An 8,517-nucleotide genomic window follows, 5' to 3' on the forward strand; every position below is an offset into this window, starting at 1 on the left:
TTGATAATGCAGCCAGAGTTTTCTTTCCTGCTTGGTGACCTATTATCAGGCACTGTAACATGAATTGGCAGGACTTGCTTTTGCTTGCCCTCGCTCCTCCTCTGCTGCCTCAACTCATTTAAATTAAATCCAAGCTATTCAAGGCAGGGACTTTGCTTTCAAACATGCTCAGTGTCACATGCATTCTGTCAACTATAAACAGTAATTTCCTCTGACTCACTCTGTTGTTGGCCTGATGGCCATCCACAGGTAATTTGTTACAAAAATCTCACCTGGAGTAGTTGCCTTCTGCTGCTTCTCTGTCCATGTCTCAGCAGTAGCGAATCGCTGGGTGAGGGGCTGGGAAAGTGGCTATAAATATCACCAAAGTGGCTATAAATATCACCATCTCCTTCGGGAAATGCAGCAGCAAGCGGGGACTGTTATTTGCAGCTGTGACTTAGGCTCTGCCTGAGCCAGGTGAATTGTTTGCCCAGTAGAAAGTTAGGAAAATGTGAAAACCATATGAATGCAAATTATCACTTCTTCCTCTTCTCCTTGAAGGCTAGAGCACGGGCTCTAGCAGGAAGGTTCTGACCTAGCAAGATTTTTGCTTTATGCAAGATTTTAGAAAATCTGGAAAAATTAGCTGATTACTGTTTTCAAATGTCCTATTTAAGTTGCCAGTCAAAACGCTCCTGCTCTTGACTGACTTGAGCATGAGCTCACTTGAAGTTTTAATCATGTTTTAATTAATTAATCACAGCTATTAGTTGCTCCATAGACAACTGAACAGCAAAGAAATTACTACTGTTTTAATCTTTACATCTGCTCTTGTTTTGCTGTGGACTGGTATGTTTGTGTCCTGCCTTGCCCTGTCACTATAATTTTAAAATGTTTTCTTTTTTGTTGTTGTTTTTCTTACCTGCCCAAAAAGCTCATGCCCACAATGCACGTGACCCCTTTCAGTGTGGGAGCAAGCAGGGCACAGTGCCTGCCTGACAGCAAAGCTGGTGTAGCTGCAGCACAGCCGAAGTTCCCACAGGAGCCACAGGACCTGCCGACAGAGCCGAAACCTTTTTGTCCACCCTTCGTCTTCACTGCCCCTTCACAGCTTCAAGACAGAAGGGGTGCCCCTATAAAGACACTGCCATGGCCCAAACTCACACAAGAGGGCACAGGTGCACACCCATACGTGGGAATGCTGGTGACAAACACCTCACAAGCACACAGGGTCCTGTGTGAGCACCCACCCAGTGCACACCAGGGAGGGGCTGCAAAGTTACCTCCATCCTGCACCTGGAGTGCTGTGAGGTTCCTGCCCATTCCAGGTTTAGGTGGGCTCGGTCCAGCTGGGAACAAATGTGCTGGAGCATTTATGGGGTTTCTGTGGGGCAGTGGGACATGGTGTTGATGTTCAACCTGAGCAGCCTGAGGCTTTACATGGGATAAATGAATCCATGAAAACGTGTAGGGTTTGTGCCTCAGATCCCCTGGAGCTGGCACAGGCTGGAAGTTGACTGGTGAACAAGGGCAGCAATGCTGACACTCAGGGCTCCTATGGGGTTTTGTCCTAGTTGTCAGCTGTGTAAAATGGTTTCCACAAGCTTTGAGGCTATTTGGCTTATTCTCTTGGGCCTTTTTTTCTGTAAAGTGTGCTCGCTTCACTGTAGTACATACTGGAAATGCATTATGCTTCTTACAAGAAGAAAAAGGTTTTGATGAGAATTTTCCTTTGATGTGAATGTTAATTGGCAATTTTGCCTGCCTCTCCTGTTGCTTTTGACTAATTTTCTGGGTTTTTTTCTTTTTTTTTAATTTCGGTTTCTTTCTTTTTTTGTTTGCTTTACCCTCTGTCGTTCACACCATTTTTTTTCCTCTCTCAAAAAGAAGATAAAGCTCTGATTTCTTTTTAAATCCTATTTCAAAGCTCTTTATGTCCCAATATTTCTCCAGTGTTTATAGCAAAGCAAGTTTATATCCAACAAAGCAGAAGCTGACAGAGTGTCTCTGATTTCTGTTTTTCCCTTCAAAGCGACAGGCCCATCTGTACACACTGTCCTTTCCCGGGCTGACAGCAGGAAGGCAATGGGCTGTGCTGTTGTTAGAGGATGGAGACAGACTTGGAGCAGCACAAGCAACTCTGATGTACTTGGTAGCAGTGCAAGCGGGACCAATGGTTGAATTGCTTGTGTTCAGCAACCTGTTTTGTCCCTGTTTCTTGGGTTAGAGGGGGAAAACAGAGCTATGTACAAGATATCTTCCAAATTTCTATTGCGTAGCAGCAGCTTCTCTGCAGTGTGTGCCAAAAATAAATTAGCAGGGACTGATAGCAAGGGCAGAGGTTGTGTAATTTCATTCAAGAAATAAACATCAGCCTCTTGCCAGTGCTGTCAATATCCTGTGTGTTACCTGGAACTGGAAACAGACTTAATTCATGTTAAAAGATTGAGCAAACAAAGTTGTATGAATGACTTTAAGAGAACCTGGCATGAACCTGGAGGAGGTAATTTCAGTTCTTCCGGTATTTTTAAGAGTGCAGCTATAAAGCAAAGAGCAATGGGAGCCTACGATGCTGTCCCACGCAGCAACGTGGGGTAGGGCAAGCAGCTCTAGAAACAAGAGATGTCAGTGAGAGGCACAAATAACACCTGGGGAGCAATGTTGTGGTTTGCAAGCATAGCAACTACCTAAGATCACCTACAAAAGGCAAGTTCTTGAGAAAACCAGAGGCCTACCAAGACTACAAATCATTAATTTGGCCTTTTGTAACAAGATCGAGTCATATCAACATGAGCATAATAGACATGGCTTAACTGGGGTGGTATAACTGGTAGCTTAGTTTTGAAGCAGAGAAGCCTCACAAACGTGTAGGACGTCAATCTTTAAAGATTACATGGAGGTGTTTCCAAAAGCACAATACAAAGCAGAAAATTATTCCTATTTTTGAAAAACACATTAGCAGCTTGGGTGGAGCAACTTAATCACCAAGTTACTGAGTAGACATAGGCCAGAAGTTGCTGCAAGTTTAACTACAAAAATGTTCCCTATCTGGCTAAAAAGTGATAGCATTCATGAAAATACATATCCAGGAAGGTAATGATGACAGTAATAGGTAAAGACTGTGTCTGAGGGAATGCAAAACATGATATAAACATTGAGCAAGCAATGCAGTAGCTTCAGTGGTAATTCCTAAGCCTTTTCTGGCTGTTTTTTAAAAAAAGCCAGAAAAGGCTCTGTCTGCCTAGAGCTTCTACCTGAAAACCTAGAAAACTATAGTGGCCAAGGAACTAATTTCCTCATAGATGAAATTCTGTATTAAAGCTCTCCCGGTCACAGTATCATAATAGGAGCTTAGAAATCATAAAAGCAGCAGCTGTGGATTTTTTAGACAAGCAGGGGCCAAGGGAAGATGAAGGCACGGCAATCCTCACATTACTCTGAGTTTATTAAACAAAGGGGTAGGGAGGCTCTCAAGCCTGTGAACCTCTTCTTTTTGTCTCATTATCCAGTTTTCAGCAGGAGGTGTGTGTCACCCAACAGTAAGCACAACATTGGCATCTTCTCCTCTTCCATCCCCCTGAAGCACAGATTCCCATGCAATGCATATTTTTGATCCTTGGTTTATGCACTCAGCCGTTCAGCTCTTCCTTAGGACATTGGGGAAAGGGGGCAGCTGCCACCAGCTGGAGAACTGTGAGGCAGGATAGGAGTTGCAACTGATTTTGCTGGCAAAGGAGGAAAGGCTGTATGGCAGTGCTGACAAGTGGAAGGCTGCAGGGGGAAGGTGTGGAAAGCCAGAGCAACTCCAGAAAAGGCTGGAGTGTCACATCTTGAAATACTGCTGATTGTAAGAATGGCTCTACATTTGATTTTATGACGAAGACCTTCAAAACACAAGTACTAAGCTTCCTCCAATAAAGACTATGGCATGTCTGCATATTAGAAAAAGGACTGCCTTTCATTAGGAATAAAAGAACCCCCTTACCCAGCACTCAGGGTATAAGTAGTGGAAAAAATCATACTACACCTGAAAGACAGGTGATTTTGGTAGAACTGCATTTTCAAACTCCCCAGTGTATCGCTTCTAATCCTACAGTGCATTTTCTTGTACATGTTCAATGATTGTGGCCCAGTAGAATGTCCCCAGGGGATAAGTGCAATAAGGTGGGAGAGGCAGTGAGGCACTGGGGGTATTGTTACAGTGTCAGGTGAACACACAGTTGGTGTCTCTGGAGCTTCATCTAGTCGGAGCTGCTGTTATCTGTAATATCAGCTGTGCTATCTTGTAACATGAACTTGCATTGTAATCATCTGCTTAAATATCATTTTTGAGGTGATAAGACCAGTTGCGAGAGGGTGCTCATGTCAAGAGACAAAGTGGATGTCTCTGTTGAAAGGCCTGCATTCACTTCTTGCACAAACTTAAGTATGTTTTAGCTCTGAACCTTTAAGTGCAGGGACCTGCCACATCCTCTTCCCTCCTGTGCCTGCTCGCTTTCAGCAGTACTTTTCCATGCCACCTGAGGAGAAGGTAGGCTGCTCAGCCTTCTCTTCCAACCCACAATCCACAGCATCCCTAGGAATATTTAGCAAGCTAAAGGAGTCTCATGTCCAAGTGTGAACAGCAAATTGTTCCCATGTGAGGTCTGGTATAAGTAGGTGTACCAAACGAAAAGAAACACATACTAAATGAAGTTCAAGATCATCTTGGTCCCAACTTTATATCTTTTCAAATTACTTGCTTTTACTACTGTGTTGTCACTAATTTTATTTCAATAGATCTAGTGCTCAGCATGCAAATATCAGTACAGTTACTTCTTCAGCATAAAATAAAATGATAACATGTAATGGTTCATCATATACAAGTAGTTAATTCAAAAATATTGTTTTCCTTTTTGTTTCTAACACCTATGCCAAACATGTTAGGCAGTTAAATAAGTTTTGAAGTACAGTGTGAAGACTAAGTTCTGACTCCAACAGTGCTTTGAGCACTTTGGTTTCCAGAGCACTGCTCCCAAAGCAGCTGCAGCAGCCCTGGGGAAGCAGGCTGGTGCCTGGGCTATATATGTGCATGTCACCTGCTTTTGCAGCACACCATCAGGCACCAACACCTCCTCTGCTCCCAGCAGGCAGCCCCTCTCCGACCTGAGCCCCGGCTGCCTACAAGCACCACCTGCCTGTGTGCACACAGCCCTGGGAGTGATTCTGCAGCAGCCCCATGGCCATCAGCCCTGCCCGTGTTCACTGATGGCTGTGAGAGCACTGGGATCCAGCCCTGCTGCAAACAAGCATGTCCTGGGAGATACACAGAGTGCAGTGGCACAGGACATTTCCTTCCAGGGAGACCCACAGGATTAGGCTGACATTTTTCCAGCAGAGAGGGTACCTGGAGAGGGTGCTGTGGCCTGAGCACTGCTCTGGAAGCTGTGTGGCCCTGCAAGACAAAGACAATTCTGTGATCTCTGCCAGCATGACGAGTTGTCGTACAACACAGCGAGTTGTTGTACAGCTACAGCAGGGCCGGTTTTTTCTTTGGAAAAGTGCAGCCAGGCAGACAACTGGGTACGATGCATATTTCAGTCACCCTGCATTTGTCACCACCATATACTGGCCATCATTCCATTCCTCTTTCCCAAGTATCCTCTATAGATAATGGACAGGGACAGACAGTATGTTAGATCCTTTTCTGATGGAGTACAGCAGCTCTTGAGTTCCTATTAACTATTCTTCTTCAAGAGATAAGGGATCATAAAAGCTGGTTGACAGGAACCACCTATTTGCACTGCCATTATTCTAAAACCTTGAGTTTCCCAGGAATCCCAGAACTACTAACATGGCTCTTATGTCATGTAACATTAATGCCAATTTCTTAAGAGGGCTCTTAGATGCCACTTCTATGCTTGCTACAAGAAAAAAGAAGAAAAAAGAGTTGGGGGAGGCTAGAAAAGAAAGCAAGTTATTTTGGAAGGAGAAAAAAGTTATTTTGCTTGGCCATGGAAATTACTCTCTCACTGCTATTTCTTTTTCTAAATGCAGTAGGACAGTTTGGATGGAAATCTCACCAAGGCATCTACAGCTTTTTCACAGTGTAGCCTGTGGGATGCTGATCATCCCCTGCCTTTCCCAATAGGCAAGAAACACAACCAGAAAATTCAGCAGATGAATAGTCAGGCACAAGTGATTCCAGAGGCTGGAGGCTGCAGCCATGCTACCTGCTCTTCCAAAACTTCATCCCTTCTTCCAAAGGCCTCTGGAAGCGTGACATGTTTCTTTTACATGTTGATGTGTTTTGGGAGCATGTATCATTTAAGAGCAAAAGGATATTTCTAATATCAGCCATTTGTCCTGCAGTATTATCAATTCAAAAACTTGTTTCCACGTTTAAATGATAACTTTGATTCTACAGTTGCCACACTTTGGTTCACATTGAATATCTCAACCCAAAAATTTGTCACTGCAAAACTCTGTTGAAAGATTTAAATTAACAAATCTGAGGAAGCAGAAAACCACAGCTGCAACAGCTCTTATACTTTGCTTTCATCTACTTGTATTGTATTCTCTGTCCTTCTCTAAACACATCACTGTTGTATTGAAGCTTCTTCTGCGGATTAATTAGCAAAGTAATGAGTATGTTTTATCCATTCTTTCTCCCTCCCCATCCTCAGGGTATATACAGACATTGGCCGGCTCACTCTTGAAAATTACACACTTTGTGATGTTATTTATGAAGGTCAGATTAATTAAGTATTGCTTTATGTATAACTGCAGTTTGGAGTGGTGTTATGATGTTTATTTTAGCATTCAATTTCCAGCTCCGCAGTCATTGAGAAAACAGTTCTATTGTAAACAATTCCCTTGTGCCATGCCAGGAATGCACTTCCTCTGTGAATGAGGTCATGTGAGATGAATACAAACCAGGTAACTCGGGGAGGGCAGACTTCAGTTTCTATTGGCATTATTTAAAAGAATCAAAAAGCTTTGCTGGGGAATTCATTGGTAACTTGTATGGAGTTCATTAGGTCTTCCCCTTTGAATGCCTTTCTCACACAGAAGTCAACGCCACTTTACAATGCAGAGAGCAAAACAAGAGCAAACATTATCACAGCTGCACTGTCAATCCCAAGGTTGCTAAAATGGCCTCTTAGCCAGAAGAAAAAAGCAGCATGTTATTTTCCAAGAAATCTACTTGGAAATTTACTTCTAAGAAATCTACAAGAGAAATTCCCCATTAGTAAGCTGTGAACATTTTACTGTGACTGACCAGGGCAATATCACAAATTCAAGGATTCTAAAGGTCCCCTACCAATGTTTAACCTTCATTTTACTGTGAGCTTAGTGCAGATGCCTTTTGCACTCATGTCCTCATCTCACCTTGATCTCAAGAGTTATATGGTGAAATACAGATTTACTTCTGTCTGCTTTGCTCTATCTCTATACTGCTGACATTTGAGCTTTGAAAGCCTTAATGTCTCTTGTGGTGGAAGTCTAGAAACAGTCTATAATTATTATGCCACTAATCTCCTCTTTTGTGTCAATTTGATGTTGTTGGAAAGACGGCACATATGGACTGACCCATATGTAAAAGAGGAAATGAACATATTTGGTTGTTGCTTTTTCCTGTCCACATCCTATTTTGACTTCTGCTAACAACATAATTGACATGCTTTTCTTAGATGGATCACTAATCAGCTGCCATGGATGTCACCCTAGCAGCTAGCATTTTTTTTATTAGGCACAGTATCTTCCTCTCACTTCCTTGTGCCTCCACCTCTGAAGCACTGGATTCAAAATGCCACCAAAGACATATTCCAGATCAATCCCATTTCAAGACTAATCCTTGGTTTTCTCATCCTTTTACTGCATCAAATTCAGGTCCTTTGTACTCACCCTAAAAACTGCATAATCCCTGCCCACAACTCTGTTTCCATTTCCACCTACTCACTCCTTCTAATCTCCTCCTCTACAATATTACTTTCAACGCCCTTCTGCACACCCTCTTGCCTAGGGGATTTTAGGTTTTCCTTTGTTTTACTTTGGTTTTGGGGATTTTTCTGGGGGGAGGGGGAACTATTTTGTACAAGGTAATGACTGCATATTAACTAGTAAGAAAAATTAATCTGAGTTTTTAAGTTACAAATAATTATAACTTAAATGGAGATATCCTAAATAAATATCTAAATGTCTAAGTCAAACATACGGAATTACTTTATTCAGACTGCTCTGGGTTTTTTGTTTGTTTGTTTAAATATTTGTTCCAATATTCTGCCTCAAAGCTGAAAACTGTGCTTTTATCTTCTTTTAATGTGAATAACATGAAAAACCTGTAGTTTCACTCAGCAGGGAACACCATGCTGAAAAAAAATTTGGATTTAGAAGAAGAGAGCAGCATGAGCTTCAAGTGCAGCCAGCAGCACCCAGTGGAGCTCAACCACTGTGCAAACCAAGTCCCACAGAACCTGCATCTGTTTTTACTGGAGCGATGAAGTAAAACAGGCTTTAAAACATGCCATGATAAAGTCAGTCAATCATCTGGCA

This window comes from Molothrus aeneus, chromosome 1 (assembly GCF_037042795.1).
Source record: "Molothrus aeneus isolate 106 chromosome 1, BPBGC_Maene_1.0, whole genome shotgun sequence".
Lineage (NCBI taxonomy): Eukaryota > Metazoa > Chordata > Aves > Passeriformes > Icteridae > Molothrus > Molothrus aeneus.